The following is a 17,764-nucleotide window of genomic DNA, read 5'->3' as shown; positions in this document are numbered from 1 at the left end:
CACGTAATCTACAGGATGGCCATTCTACTGTCCAGGGAGTTCGAATTCTGGTCTCAGAGCATGACATAGCACAAGTTTCAGGTCTATCGGTCACTAGCACTCAATGGTTTAGTCGCAAGCACATCATTATGAATGCACAACAGGACTTTCTCCTGCCAGGAGAGCAGGTTGAGCCCAAAGGCTGGGGTGTCCGACTTCACTCATTACTGCCTCCATGGCCAACAGTTGCTAAATTCATCAAACATTATCTCACTTGTGAAGGTCGCTTCTAGGTAGTTTAGCAGCATGATTTTGTCTTGTCAAATCATTTGAGACATGGTCGACTATTAAATATTCTGTATTATTTACTTGGGTGTCTAAAGAATATGTCACATTACTGTAGACAGGTAAAATTCCCACTCCTTTCCCTCACCCATCATCGTCTTGTCCAACTACTAATTCAGAGGGGTTTTGCTCGACAAAACCCCCCTCTCAATAATCCACCCCTAGACCCTGAGCAAGCAGCTGAAATTCCTTAAGAAGCTCCTGAAATCCCTCAGCAAGCTACTAAAAATCCTCAAAAAATCCTTGAAAATCCCTTTGAGCAGTAGCCAGGGAGCATTCCTAATCCCCCAAAAATCCCACCAGCAAAATCAGTCAATCCAATTGACCCTCCCACCACATCAACTCCATCCCATAATTTAGCAGAATCATCTAACCCTACCGTTCATATTCCTAGTGATAATTCTGAAGACAACCTTCCCATCGCTATGCTAAAGAGAAAAAGGAAAATTAAGACTATTTTCCTACCAAAAACATGAACGAGGGCCTCAACCAAAGAATCCACCATCTCTGATAGCCCTCCCCCTCATAAAAGACCCACTCATAAAAGGAAAATTACTGCTCTCCCTACCATTTTACCCCGGAGACGAATGATGGCGTCAACTGAAGCGGCAACTGTTGATACCATCCTAAATTCCTCACCTATTAGTCTAAAACCCCATACCCCACCACAGTCCCAAGTCCCCGAATCTTTACCTGTCTCACCCTCGGGCACTGAAACACAAGAACCAAATGCCTAGGATTTTATGACATCTTTTCTTTCAGAACAAGTAGCTATCACACAAGAACCAACTACTCATTCAACAACTGCTACACAAGAACCAGCTGCTGATCCACAAAATTTAGATGCCCAGGATGTTGCACATCAAGTAGTTGTCACACAATTGAGAATGGAAACATGCGTTGGAAAACTGAGACATAAGGCTTTATTTTTATGGTAGCCAACAATGCCTGCATGGACAGATCAATTGGTGAAATTTCATATAAAGAAAATTTTTGGAGGAAATAAATGTCCATTTGGAAGCGGACCCGGAGAGGTAGTCCATGAGGGAGGAGAGGTAGTCCAGGAGGGACGAACTCTGTCAAAAATTTGTTGTGGTTACTTCTCTTTCTACTATTATGTTATTTGTTTCTCTCAAGTTTATGTTTAAGGCGTATTAATAATCAATTTGTCGCTTTCATTCTACTCATTCAGCAGCTGCCACACAAGAACCACCTGCTGATATATAGAACACAGATGACCAGGATGTTGCACAACACATAGTTGTTACACAAGAACCAGCTACTCATTCAGCAGCTGCCACACAAGAACCACCTGCTGATATACAAAATCTGGATTCTCAAGATGTTGCACACCATGTAGCTGCTACAAAACAACTAGCTACTCATTCAGTAGCTGCCACACAAGAACCAGCTACTGAGACTATGACTGCTACACAAAGCCCAGTCACCCTAGCTTCCCTTCTACAGGAAAACGAGTTTCTAAAATCATAACTCGAAGCTTATAAGTATGAATTAGTAACGGCAATGGAATCCTACAACAGAGAGCTTAATTTGTACACTTTAGCCAATGCAGCATCCATGGCCGAGAAAAGTACAGAGAAAGACCGATATAAGGAATATATGTGCAGCCAATGTGGTAAAATTTATCATCAAGCCTGTTATAAAATAGTTGAAATCCCACTGCCTGGAGCCTTCCCTGCATCCACATCTTCTACAATTAAAGAGGAATGCCCTACTATCACACAAGAACCAGTAGGGCTTTCAAAAGTTTTTGAAAAAGAGGCTAAACCACAAATACCTTGGCCTACTGTGACTGTTAAAACTGAAAATCCTGTACCTCGGCCTACAAAAACTGTTTTTACTCAAACTAGCAGTACTGAAGAACAAATTGCTAAATGGAAGAAAGAATATGTTATGTCGCAAGATAGGATCTTGCAGGAGCATAAATCACTCTGGAAAAATCATATATATTCAAACTAGGAAGCTTTGTAGCAAGTACTCCAACATTCTTGTGCCCATAAGAAAGAGAATAAACAGCTAAAAACTAGACTGCTCCTTATGTTTGATTTGGTTCAGAGATTATTAGCTACCACAAAACCATCTTCCAATTACTCTCTTTTTCTTGCAGAACGCTTAGCGTTCTTTCAAATAAAGGCAATTAAAGATGGGAGACCTCATGAAGTATCTGGACTTCAACAATTTGTGAAAACTTTCATAGAAGCATCTACCAGTGATCAACATTTACTTTGTGAGTTGTATCTGCATAATGAAGCTATCTCTGAGAATAAGAAGCTCAATCTGAACCCTTCGGTTGGTGATGTTCAGATCAGGGCATTTGTTTCCTTCCTTGCTAATCAGATCACATGGTAGACTACCTTTCTTTTAGCAAGGCATAATGAAGACAACCATCTCCTGTGGATTCGATCCGAGCCACAAAATTCTGCCATTTTTGTTGCTGAATATCGTCAATTTTTTAAAGAACCAGGAATGGGTGAACACATCAAGCAACTACAAGCAACAATATTACAAGACTGCCAACATTTTGTTAAAAACAAGGGAGCTCTTGCCTTATAAGGCTCATTACAGGTTGACCAAAAAGGAAGAAGCATTAGCATGGCAGAAGCTACAAAATGTGCATGGGTTCAGAGATCTAGCTGACAATACCTTCTATAGTTACTGCCTAAGTAATTTGCACTCCAAGGCCCAGTAACTGGACTCAGATTCAGAGTGAAGTTGCATGAGGACATGCAACCCTTTCAGTTGGGGGGGATGTTAGGACCCTACATTGTACCTTTTTGATCACATATTTTGCTATCATTTCACCCTTTTTCAATCCATATTTAAAGACCATGTTATTACTTTAATCCATTTTTCCGAAGGTATACAACATTTCTTCTCATTAATATATGTTTAATTTATTTTACATATAATTTTACATTACCTTCATCGTTAACCGTTGATCGGATAGTTGATGAAACAGTTTTATCATTGCGGTCTACATTGTTGAAACAATTTTAAGACTGCAGATTTATCATTACAGTTTACGTTGCTGAAACAGTTAGAACAGTGTGCAAATCCCGTTGCTGAAATAGCCCATGATTTTCATTTTGGATTCGGCAGCAACAAGAGGAGATCATCGAAGGAGCTGTTACACTGGCCATAACAACTACATTCCAAAGTCAGCATTGTCACAACCATTGTAACAACATTTTGTTAATGGAAGAACCAATTATCCTATTTTAGCATATCGGGTTAAAGATATGATTTATAATGTAATCGATTGTAATAGATGTCTCCTCTCTGAAAAGAGGAGACATCAACATTAGAGGGACTACAGACAAAATGCGGGAAGGTCTAGCTGAAAGTAAAGGGAGTTGAATCTCTTGTAATATGATACATTGACAGATGAATAAAATATTGTTCTGAGCATTCCTTTTTAGTTCCTTTTTCTAGGGAATCTTGTGAGAAGGAAAGGGCCCACCTTCATCACAAGATTCACCCATTAATTCCTGTAGTGTGTTAAGTGTTATTTTCCATTCATACCTTGTTAAATTCTATTTACTGAATTTGCTTATGTGTTATTGGAACTCTGTACTTATTGTTGAAACTCTATTTTACAATTGATCATTGCATTGTTTTCATAAATTCATTCATAGCTAATCAGTGAGTATTTTAATTGGTAATCAGATTTACAGAGTGATTTTGTGAAGCATAGTAATCAGAAACAGGTGCTGAAGATTCCTACTTGGGGAATAGGGTCATGTTCTATGTTATAGCATAACTAGTCTTTTCCTCTGCAGATTGATTTCTTTTCCTAGATTGTTCTTTTTAATGTAATCAAGGATTCTTTGATAATTGTCTGCAATAGAGAGATTATTCATGCTGTAACTCAGAGTAGAGCTTCAGTTTGCTGAAAGCAAGGTGTGATTAGTGTAATTTTTACTACAACTTTTCATTGCTTTTTGAGATTGAGCATATGCAGTGTGTGGTTGCCTTTGAAATAAACAGACTTCCTTGGGTTGAAAATTCATGTAGCACTTAGTTGTTTTAATTAATAAGTAATTAAAGTGACCAATAGTGAGGATAACGAATAAATATTCCCAATTGAGTCTATCATAGGCCTTATATAAATCCAATTTAATCATCATTCCTGCACACTTTGAAGACTTCAAAGAATGGATGAATTCCCGATTAGTGATGATACCATCCACAATTTCTCTACTTTCAACAAAGCTTGTCTATTTTGGAGAGATAAAACCTGAAAGTAATGGTTTCAAACATTTCACAATTATTGCCAATTAAATATTATAAATAATGTTAGACAATTCGATAGGGTCCTCAGAGAAACCTGATTTAGGTATAAGAGTGAAAATGGTGGAATTAAGGTCCTCCAATATCTCTCGAGTCTATCACAATTCTTCCACTAGTTCATAAATCGCATCTCCTAAGAAATCCCAATAGACTTTAAAATTTTTTGAGGTAAAACTGCCAGGTCCTCGGGATTAATTCTTCGACAATTCCATAACAACCATCTCGACTTCATAGAATGAGATTGGTCACATTAATGCATTGTTTTGCTCCTTATTAACAATTGAAGGGATCAATTTAAGGACTTCAATAATATCAACTTTCTTCTAATAAGAGATATCTAATAATATATTATGGAAATAAAAAACCAACTCTTTCTCTATATCATTATGCATAATCTTGTGATCCCCAACAACTCCTCTAATAGAGAAAATCCTATTATGATGATAGTGTTGTAACATCGATCTATGAAAAAAATTAGAATTTCTTTCACCCTCTTGAACCCATTGTTCTCTCAATTTATGTTTCCAAAGGAGTTCTTCATTTTTTTTCTTTGCTCCTATTTATGAAGTCTTAGACCTTCTTCAATAATAAGTTGTTGAGAACGTCCTTCAATAATTATTTGTTGTTTTAATTGTTGCATCTTATATTATAATAAGTTGTTATGTTCAAAAATGTTATCAAAATTACGTTTATTCCAAAATTTAATCCATGCTTTGAAATATTTAAGTTTAAGAAGGAGAATGTGCATTTTGGTCCTACCTTGTACAAAAATATTTAACCACCATTTATGTAGCTGCGTTATAAAATCTGGCAACTGTGACCAAAACCCTTTAAATATGAAAGGGCAATTCTTGGGGGATTCCTTTAACTCGACTTCCAAAAGAATCGACCATTGGTCTGATCCAAGAGAAGGTGAAATTATTGCTTCCACAAAAATATCGTTGTGAAAAACCTCTTCATATAGAAGAAAGATATCCAACCTACTACAAATTTGGTTCCATCCACCATTCCTATTATCCTAGGTAGAGTTCCCATTAATGGTGGTAGTATCTACCAACTTTAACTTCTCAATAAAGTGAGCAAAAGAAGTTGATTTAGGATCTAATTTCTAGATACTACCTTTTTTCTCTTTAGGAGATGTGATCAAATTAAAATCTCCAACAACAATCCACAAAAGATCAATAATACAGTGTTTAGTCGTCAAAAGGTTTCCTAAAAAAAAAAAAAATCTCCAGATATGGAGGGACCATAAACCCTACTTAGAGAGACAATTTTTGTAGAACCAAGATACACTACCTACCTGATAAAATACAAGGACATGTCATCCAATCCTGGAAAACCACTTCCAAGGGATTCCATAAAATGCCAAACCCCTGTTGTTCTTCTTGAATCAAGGGTCGTAGCATGATGCCCCATCCAACATTTTTCACTGATGACAAGCAACGTTTCCCACCAAACTTTGGTCTCCTGCAAAATGACGATAGTTAGGTTCTCCTTATTTATTTTCTCCCTTAGATATTGTTGTTTCCCTTTACTATTTAATCCCCACAAGTTCCATGTCAAAATATTCATGATTGATATTTTTGAGCTGAAGAATAAAAATTTGGGATGGCATTTACTTGGACAAAGTTAACCAACTCCTTGCCTATATTTTGCAACATCTCTTTGTTTGATTTATGACATTTTTTTTAGTGTTTCATTAAGTCTTTCACCACAATATCTTTCCCTTTCTCTTTCAACTCCTTAAGGGATCACACTTCTTGTCCTTTGCCAGAGATTTTCGTTGTTGTGTCTTCCAATTAATATAGGCTATGGCCTACTACTCACGATGTTCCTTAGTTAATTTGCCCAAATCATTCCCTACCCAATTATTCGACGGATCAGTTAAGACTCATTCTTCATCCAACAATTCTTTCAAGGGTTTCTTGGTCAACATTACTACTTCCTCAATATCAGCTAAATCAAAATAATCAAACTCTTATTCATTAACTATTCCATCCAAAATATTTCACTTTTAATTTATCTCCCAATGATATCTATTCATGCTCAGACATTGGGGTGTCATGTGAAAGCTTTGGATCTTATGCCATTGTCTCAATGGTCAAAAAAGTATTTTTTATCTCCAAATTGCATATATATTAGAGGAGCACACCCTTGTTGAGTTCTCCTTCGTGTTGTAACCCTAGTAAAGCCATCATCTCTAATGGCTCCACCAGAAACTAGGTCCTCCTTTCATAATTGACAATCCTTGACCAAATGGCCATGTTCATGGTAAAATCTACAACAAAAAGGTACATGCTCATAATTCGAAGTCTAAGACCAAACTTCTCCCTAGTAGTCCAACTCAATATATTCTAGCAAAGGTTGTCAGATATTCATATAAACACATAAGGAGGTATAGAACATGTTCTTTCTCCTATCTTTCACCTCTGAAATTTTTACAAAATGCCCAAAGGAATTTTCCATACCTTCCATATTTTTTAGAATATAAAAATCAACATGAAGTGAGTATTTAGTATTACCCAAACAGATTCTGGTAAATATTTGTCTTTATCTGAGTCAAGAAAAACTTCCCAATAATGGATATAGAGACCGACATTGTTGTAAAAGTACAACCTCCCTCAAAAATCTTGTCTTTATCCTCCAAATCTGTAAAAAGAATTGTAAAAAAAACCTTTCGAACCCAACCAAAGGTCAATTTCAACCTTGGGTTGCGAGGTTTGTTGAATCCATCATTCCAAATCTTTCTCAGAGGGCCAACCACCCATAAATTTGTAGATGAAAGAATGATCATGTGTACAGTTGTAGTGATCCTCCAAACAGTTAGGAGGAATGACAAATCGAGGGTTTTTAGAGGCATTTGGAATGCATTGTTCCCACATACTAGCTTACCATTTATCGCCGAGAATAAACGTCTTTAGAGACTTGGTACTACTACTAGGGGAATCACTTCTTCACTAGACTAAACAGATTTACGTGTCACTATATTTTTTAAGGAGGGGAGAACTCCCTTGCCTTGATGTCAATTATACCTCTCGCACAATTGAGAGAAAGGAGAAGAAACTACAAGAAAAACATGAGAGAAAAGAGTACAATGTTCAAGTTGAATACTGCAAATCAATACGTCTTAGACCATTGATTGAAATCCTCTCGTAATGCCCAAAATGTCTAGATGGACAATGATAATGTTATATTTTCATTCCTATATGTTGCATTACATTCCATTTCCTAATCCTTATGTGAATTACTTACCAATTCAAGATTCATTCACACTTAATAATTCGTGTAACAAATATTTGACATGCATCCATTGTTAAACTCTATGACAATAATTTAGAAACTAAAAATTAACCTTACATTGTCTTGACATAATGACTTTATGGATCCATAGCAACCAAAACACTCTATATGCAATTGGGCCAATGATAGACAAAAATTTAGAAGAAAACAAAATTTTAGTTCTTACCAAACTTACACTTAACTTTGGTAATGACTTTTACAAGTATGGTTTTTCTGATTTTAAAAATGATCTTTGAGGTTTCATGTTTTAGCAATACCCTTCTAAACATCATACTCTATTTTTTCTCTTATTGTATTTTAACTACATCATCTCTAATTATAATTTGTATTGCTAATGGATTATAAAACATGTTTAAGACATTCCTTTGGTTCCTTCATTTTGACTTTCTAAACAATCATATTCTATGTTTTGATATGTTGCATTAAATCTTCCTTTGCAAGATATGATATGTATTCACTCTTTGTTTACATTATAACATCCTTTAGAATTATGCCTATAGTAATTGCAGTGTCCTCTTAGTCATGTGTTCTCTTAGTCATGTGTTGAACTGCCTATTAGTACACTTTTAACCTTTAAATAAAATTTTCTTCCTTTTTTTTTCATATTTTCTAATGTTTTTAGCAAAATCAAATTAGAAAATATAATTCAAAATCAAATTAGAAAATATAATTCATTTTATAGTTTTTTCATCCATATATTTTAGACTATTATTTTCTTTTATCTTATCTCATTTTTATTAGGTGAATATGTATTTTAAAAAATATATGTAATCTTATTAAATATTCATAAAAAAAAAAATTCAAAAACCATTTGTTTCTTGGAGATATCTTTGTAATAAAAATAATTCATATATTTTTAAGAGATATACTTTATTTTTTTAGGTTATAAATTCAAATCAAGAAAAATAAAATATATATGCCTTTATAATCCTTAATAATTTATATATAAATAATAGTTTATCATCATCATCATCATCATCATCATCAAATATTTCATTTTATATAAATGCCCATCATTATTATTTAGATGATCCAAATGATCATCAAATATTTCATTTTTATATAAATGCCCATCATTATTATTTAGATGATCCGAACCTCATTTTTATATAAATGCCCATCATTATTATTTAGATGATCCGAACCCTTTTGACATGGCCTCACAATGGCCACAAGTCCAACACATTGTGACGCAAGCCATGAGACAATACTAACAACCACAGCCAGCCAGATTTGACACCATCACCATCACCATCACCATCACCATCACCATCATCATCATCATCAAATATTTCATTTTTATATAAATGCCCATCATTATTATTTAGATGATCCAAATCATCATCAAATATTTCATTTTTATATAAATGCCCATCATTATTATTTAGATGATCCAAATCATCATCAAATATTTCATTTTTATATAAATGCCCATCATTATTATTTAGATGATCCGAACCCTTTTGACATGGCCTCACAATGGCCACAAGTCCAACACATTGTGACGCAAGCAATGAGACAATACTAACAACCACAGCCAGCCAGATTTGACCTCGAATAAAAGAGAAAATTCAAGTAATAAAAGCATACAGTCAAGTCAAACGCTAAAAATTGGATTCAAAATTGATTGAGAAACATCGGAAGGAATGGAAGATAAACTGAAGTCATGCATTACGTCTGCGCTCTCTGGTTTATTATACTTTATTGAAATTTTTAGTCGGTGTACGACTCGTCTGAACTCAGGTAGAAACTAGTTTTCGTACAAGGTAGGGACTCCGGGTGCTGCGATGCCTATATATATATATATATATAACATATCCGAGAATGAAGAGGCACCAGATACATAAAACTCAGAAGAGACACAAAAACAAATCATTCAATTTACATTTTCAGTGCAATGGCGACGGAGGGAGAAAAGGGACAAGTGAAGCTGTTAGGTGCGACTATGAGTCCCTTCGTGGTGCGGGTTCGCATAGCACTGGCTCTTAAAGGTATCGATTACGAGTTCATCCAAGAGCATTTCATGCACCCTAAGAGGATCTGAAAACTAAGAGTGAGCTGCTGCTGCAATCAAACCCTGTTTATAAGCAGATTCCAGTGCTTGTCCACAATGGAAAGCCTGTTTGTGAATCCATGATTATTGTGCAATACATCGAGGAGGCATGGAACAATAAGGCGCCGAATCTTGTGACCAAAGATCCATATGACCGAGCCATTGCTCGCTTTTGGGCTGCGTTTATAGACGATAAGGTAATTTAATTCATTCATTAGAAATCACCTGGATTCATATCTCATTTTTATTTGGCATTCGTATCTTGAAAAGTTATGTCTTCCAAAATTCCAATTATGTTTTAAGTATTTAGTCACCAATATCCTCATGATTGTTATGTGTGCGCTCAGCTTTTTCCATATCTGCGAGCAGCTACCTTTGGCCAAGGCGAGCAGCTACAGAAAGCAGTGGAAGATATTGTTACAAACTTTCATTTGATAGAGGAAGCTCTGCGAACCAACCGCTGCTTCGCAGGAAAAGCGTATTTTGGAGGGGATGAGATCGGCTTGATTGACATCGCGTTGGGTGGTATGTCGACGCTTATTAAATCCCTCGAGAAGGCTACCAATACCATTTTAATAGATCCAAAGAAAATGCCGTTGTTGACCGCATGGATGGACCGATTCTGCGAATCTGATGGAGTGAAAGAAGTGATGCCCGATCCCGTCAAGCACGCGGAATATTTCTGCGCTTGGAGAGCCAGTATGATATCTCCACCTACTGCCAATTAGGGCAAACCATGCCTTCCTTATAAAATGACGACAGAGATAGATAGATTATATTTAAGATGGGTGTTATTGGTAGTCTTCGGTTTTTGATTAATTTGGTGAGATTCAGCTCCTGAAATCTTGAAGACTAGCTGTTTGCCTGAATAATGTTTTGCTGAATCTCGCCGGTGCTATACCTAGTATTCCTCTGTTCACTATGCTTTGATTTATTCTGAAAAAGTTTTTGGTGAATCTCTCCGACACTGTAGCTGGCATTACCCTGTTCAATGTGCGTTGATTACCATTGTAAAAGAAACCATAATGAAATGCAAGCGTTGCTTTCAATTGCACTTCGTTCTTCAGTTTGCGTTGATTACGAATATAATACAAACCATATTGCAATCGAACGGTTGATAATAGTAATCAGAATGAAATGCAGTCACCCTTTTTATTGGAAAGATCTTTTACAGCTAGGATAAAAGGTTGCATAAAATCACAAAACATCTACTATAACCATGAGAATGAGAATGATGATAGTGGTGGTATTGCTGGGAAAAAGTTGTAATAACTTAATAACATTCTTAGACTTTAAATTAATTTACATAAAAAAAAATAATAATAATAAAGAAAATTATTTATATTATAATTTGTATTTTTAAATTAATTTGTATTATTCAAATTTATATGACACTGAAGGATTGTTAAACCAATGAAATTCAATTAGTACTAATAAAATTTATTGAGGTTACCTAATTAGTCTCTATGAGACTTAAGATGTTTGTACTATGTTGGTTCCACTATTTTGTAGCATGTTCATTACTACAATTTTGTCACAACCAAAAACTTAAAACATATATGTTAGTATTTTATTTCAATCTGAATATCTTGAATATTTCCAAATGCAGGGTGCCTCTATCTCAGGTAGGGTTCCTGGAAGTAGGTAGCCATTCAGGGTGTATCACCCGACGGAAGAAATTAGTTCACTTTTTATTTACTTTGCTTTAATTAGATAAGTACTTCGAAGTACTAATGTTTATATGAAGGCAAGGGCTAACGAGCCTGCTATCGGGCATTAAATGCCCACTTATCTGCAAGCTCGATAGCCATATAAAACAGATGTGCGCGGTGCCTTTCCGAACACTCCGTCCCCACTCTGTTTTATATGGCTATCAAGCTTGCAGCTAGGTGGGCATTTAATGCCCCATAGCAGGGTGGTTAGCCCTTTCCTTATATGAATAGTTAGGTTGTAAGGAAAGAAAGAGGTCATTGCTTCTTAAGCGAGATCCTAGTCAATGTGAAAGTGACGGGGTTAGTCATAGCGATCCTCCTATTTCACTATTTCGACCATTTCCGAGCACCCTATATGATCAAAAGGTATACAATGAATTGAGCGATACAATGAAAGCTTTTCTAATTCTTTTAGCAACTGATCTATGTATTGGGTTTCATTCACCCCATGGTTGGGAACTGATGATCGATTCGATCTCCGAAAGTTATGGATTTGCCCATAATGAATGAATCCTATCTGGTCTTGTTTCAACTTTTCCAGTCATCTTAGATACCATTCTTAAATATTGGATCTTCCGTGATATAGTAATTGACTCGATAGAGATAGTCACCCGAAAGACTTACTCCAACTCTTAAGGGAGCTCTGCTCAGGTTTTACAGAATTCCATTCATAATAACTAAACTCTACGGCACCGAGGAATCGAACCCCTTGTTGTATGTCCATATTAATGCTCCATGTATTGATCCATAAAAGTTAACTTTTACAACACATCCAATCAATTAGTCTTTGACTTTATACAATTGCACCTAGTCTCAGTTTATTTTCTAAACTCAACCATAGTCTCTTTGTTTGTAATACCCCCATGTTGATCCAAAAGTTGTAAATGTAAATGTTCTCTATGTGATGATTATGCCACTAAACTGATATGATTTGGTTTGAATTTCATGTTATATATTTGGGTTGCAGAGCCTACGAGGATGAAATACCACAGAGATTGTAGTGTAATATATAAATAAAAACTAATTAATAAAATATATCACTATTGTAAAACATGTTAGAGAAAAGAGGAGAGAGGTTACAACTCAAGAAAATGGAACTTAGGGTTGTCAAGCATAAAAGGGGGTACATTTCCATGTGTTGTGCAAGTTGGGGGGAATGCGAGACTATGTGTTGGAAAAAAATAAGAGTTTGGAATATTGGCGTGGACACCTTAGTGTTGACAACAGTCTCAAGATTTTGAATTTTGTATCATGCTACAAAATTGTGCCTCTATCATGGATTTGTCACCCTCAAGGGGACACTACAATCTATTTGTCTTAACCCATCCATGACGAAAGGGAGTGTTGTAACATCTTTTGACCCATTTAAAATGTTACTATTAGGAATTGCACCACATGTTGCAATGGAAATGCCATAAGGCAGTAGCATAGGAAGGAGTAGCATAGAAGAAAGAAGATGTCGTACCAAAGGAGTGATAGTGAAAGAATAAAATGTGAATTCTGCTTCCATGGAAGCAGGTCATTGAGGTTTCAAATGTATTGATGATAAGAGTGATGAATAGGTAGATACTCCAAAAATGCTAGAAAGATGCACACAAGACACAGTTCCAAGGGATGAAACCTCATGTACCACTAAATAATCATGAATATATATATAACCAACCTAATATGTTCACATATATAAAAAAATTGTTATAGATATTGAATTAGGTAATTGGGGTGAAAATCCTTTGGTGATTGATATCAGACGCAAAAATTTGGTGGAAATTGATTGTTAACAACTTTGGATATGTTTGATTTGATCAATTTTTAAATATTTACAAGTGGCTTAGTGTTGCGAAAGTTTCCGGTCGCTCATTATTTATATAGTTAAATAAAATCAAACTGGAAAAGTTTGAAACGTCTGAGGTCATGGCAACTTTGGACATGTTTGATTCGATCAATTTTTAAATTTTTATAAGTGCCTAGTGTTGCAAAAGTTTGAAAAGTATCCTGGAAACTTTGCATATGTTTGATTTGTTGCGAAGATGTGAAAATTGCACACATTTCCATGTTTGATCGATCTCGCTTTAATTTTCATTAGCAGTTACTCAACCTCTCTCAAAGTTCAAATTTAATCATGCAACCCATCCCATCTTTGAAAATGTTGTTTTGGAAGTTTGTGAATGTTGCATGGGAGACTACTTATTTCTGGAAGCTCTATGTTATGTCATTTTGACTGTATACTCATTTATGTGGATTTTTTTATGCGCTGAATGTATATTAATGATTTATAATGTAATTATAGTGAATTTATAGTTAAGGTAAGCAAAGTCAGTATCAAAATTTTAACTACCAATATAATATTATATAATAATAAAAAATCTAATAATATTATATAATACTATAATATATATATATATATATATATATATAACAAAACCAAAATGCCTAGACTTCGCCTAAATGGGATCTATCTTTCATCTATTGTAAATATAATATTATATAATAATAAAAAGATGAAATAATATTATATAATACTAAAATATACTTATATATATAAAACAAAACCAAAGCTTCTAGACTTCTTCACCTAAATGGGATCTATCGCTGATCTATCCTTGTGACTTTAAAATGTATATTATGACTGACTAAATTCAAAAGCAATCACCGCACTCAAATAAAAGCTTTAACAATTAAACACTGTGACTTCCAGCAAAGAGCACTTAACAAATTTGTATTTGTATTCGTTTTAATAATTGGAAATAGGGTAGATTGGATTACTTAACCTTTTACATATTTTATGGGATCTATCTCTGATCTATCCTTGTGACTTTAAAATGTATATTATGACTGACTAAATTCAAAAGCAATCACCGCACTCAAATAAAAGCTTTAACAGTTAAACACTGTAACTTCCAGCAAAGAGCACTCAACAAATTTGTATTTGTATTCGTTTTAACAATTGGAAATAGGGTAGATTGGATTACTTAACCTTTTAGATATTTAATGGGATCTATCTCTGATCTATTTTTGTGACTTTAAAATGTATATTATGACTGACTAAATTCAAAAGCAATCACCACACTCAAATAAAAGCTTTAACAATTAAACACTGTAACTTCCAGCAAAGAGCACTTAACAAATTTGTATTTGTATTCGTTTTAATAATTGGAAATAGGGTAGATGGGATTACTTAACCTTTTAGATATTTTTTTTTATTTTGTTAATATATATGGTTTTTTAAATAAAGGTATAACAGATTTAATAATAATAATAATAATAATAATAATAATAATAATAATTTAAATTTATTTTTTATTTATATAAATTTTAATGATTTTATTAAAAAAAATTCTTAATTGCCAATTTTGTTAGATTTAGAAGAAATTTTTTGATAGGGTATTAATAATAGTTTTTGGAATACACTAAGATCTCTTAAAAAAAATTATTGGTAAACAAATTTTATATCTAAGCTATATGCGTTTATAGTTTTTGTGTGTTTTATATTACATTGATCAACTTTCAGAATGTAAATTTACTTGGTTCTTATATTAATTATATACTCATAAATGTTAAATATTTATAATCAAATTTTATTAGAATTAAAATATATAATAATGTAAAAAATGATTACTAATAATAATTTAATTTGATTTTTTTTTATTTTATTTTCTCTATTCTGAAAATTTGAATATATATACTATATTCCCTTGTAAATTTATGATTTAATAAGAAAAAACAAATATAAAAAATAGAGAATGATAATAATTATAACAATAGTGATATTTTTTTAATAAATAAGATAATCTTACTGTATTTGCTTTTAAAATGTGAGATATTTTAAATGATATCTATCAAAGCAATATGCATTCAAAGTTTTGTATCTTTTCTTATTACATTTCATCTTTATTTTTCTTATCAACATATTTCATATATATAAATTAACTTTAAAAAATTTTCTTATCAACTTATTTCATATTTCATATATATAAATTTGTGACAATATGTGATTTAGAGCAACATATTCCCTATTTCTTCTTGCAAATTTCTTTCTCTTTGTTGTGTGAGGTAGGCCCTATTTCTTTATTCGGAATTTCTTTTTGAATTTTCTTATTTGGAATATTTAAAATAAATATAAAACCAGTTTTTTTTAAGAATAAAAAATGTAAAAAGTAAGTACTAATAATAATTTAATTTGAAGATTTTTGGAGTTTTTTTTGTTAGGAAATTTTGAACATGTATATTATACTCCTTTGTAAAATTATAACTCAATAAGAGAAAACACATATTTTAAATATAAAAATAGGTAATGATAATAATAATAACAACAATAGTGATCTTGTTTAAATAAATAAAATAATCTTAGTATATTTTATTTAAAAATGAGAGATATTTTAAATGATATCTATAATGTTATAAAATGAATACTAAATGTCTAACATATATTTAGAAAGGCCATATTTAGAATATGTGTGTTTTTATTAAAAAAAAAAGCATAATCAACGAAAGTAAATTTAATATTACATAGTGTAGAATAAAATTCAAGTGACACAATTACAATATATAAAACTTAATTCAAATCAAATAGATGTCAATGTTAAAAAAATGTTTTAAAACCTTAATCTAACAACATATTTATTTATTTATAATAAATAAAACCTTCATAGTTTCAATTTGTTTTCTCATTAAATTATTCAATATATAGAAATTAACTTTTAAAATTTTCCTTATCAATTTATTTTATTTTTTTCTCTTTGTTGTTTGAGGTAAGTCCTCTTTCTAAGATACATCTTCATTTCCCTATAAAGATAAATATTTTGTTATTACTGTAAAAGATATTTATGGAGTTTTATTTTCTTTCCTAGGAAAATATGAGTATGTATATTATATTCCCTTATAAAATTATAACTTAACTAGAACAAACACATATTTAAAATATTAAAATATTAAAAATTTAAAATATTAAATATTTTAAAGAAATTTATAAAACATAGATATAATTTAAACAACTTCAAAATTAACATAATTATATACTTAATATAGAATATTTCACTCCATTATTGAACATAGTTGATTTTTTAGTTAGATCAATATATATATATATATATATATATATATATTCACATTTCAGATTTTAAACCTCCAAAATAAATATATATATAGAATTAATAGTTAATATCAAATTATTATAATTAAATAGATTAAATTATTTAGCATATGATGTTACTTAAATAATATATTTAAAATTAAAATTAATAAATCTTATTATGCCTAACCCTATTGAATTAAAATAGTTGAACAAAATATTTATAAAGTTATATTTAGAATTGGATTATTTTTGTTAAAATATTTTCATAATTAATATGCATCAACTTTTTCTTTCTATGATAGATTTGGAATTAAGATGAATCAATATTAATTTTTTATTTATCGAACTATATAAATTCTATTTAACTCTCAACCACCTTACTAGAGTTGTGTTCTTCTTGCAATTTTTCTTTTGTTATATTTAGAAGAAACTTTAATGTGGTACTCAACAATAGCCTTTGGAATATTATTTCTTTATTTATCTAACTATATAAATTCCATGTAACTCTCAACCACCTTACTAAAGTTGTGTTCTTCTTGCAATTCTTTTTTTTTGTTATATTTAGAAGAAACTTTAATATGGTACTCAACAATAGCCTTTGGAATAAGCCAAAGCATCTAAAACTTCCTTCTAAATTGGGGCAATATTTGTAAACAAATTGTACATTAAAGCAATATGCATTTATAGTTTATGTTTGTTTACTCATTACATCAATGAACTTTCACAATGTAAATTTACTTGGTTCTTATATTAATTATATACTAATAAATATTATATATTTTCAATGAAATTTTATTAATATCTTTTTCAATGAAATTTTATTAATATTTTAATATATAGTAATGCAAAAAATAATTACTAATAATAATTTAATTCGAAGTTTTTTTGAGTTTTATTTAAAATTGGAATATGAATATTTTATTCCCCTATAAAACTATAACTTAATAAGAGAAAACACATATTTTAAATATTTAGAATAGGTAATGATAATAT

The 17,764-nt window shown here is 32.1% G+C and overlaps 1 pseudogene across 1 annotated transcript; it reads left to right on the top strand.

Annotated features, from left to right (window-relative positions):
• The first annotated feature begins 9,785 nt into the window (after positions 1–9,785).
• LOC149204695 (glutathione S-transferase U18-like) lies at positions 9,786–10,948 on the top strand (annotated as a pseudogene). Its single transcript, XR_016251796.1, has 2 exons — positions 9,786–10,185; positions 10,336–10,948. The product of XR_016251796.1 is annotated as a glutathione S-transferase U18-like (transcript).
• Positions 10,949–17,764: the final 6,816 nt, after the last annotated feature.

Source organism: Pinus tabuliformis, chromosome 1_2 (assembly GCF_031772625.1).
Source record: "Pinus tabuliformis cultivar Carrire ecotype Pingquan chromosome 1_2, CPIR1, whole genome shotgun sequence".
Classification (NCBI taxonomy): domain Eukaryota; kingdom Viridiplantae; phylum Streptophyta; class Pinopsida; order Pinales; family Pinaceae; genus Pinus; species Pinus tabuliformis.
This window is presented reverse-complemented; position numbering and strand designations above follow the sequence as displayed.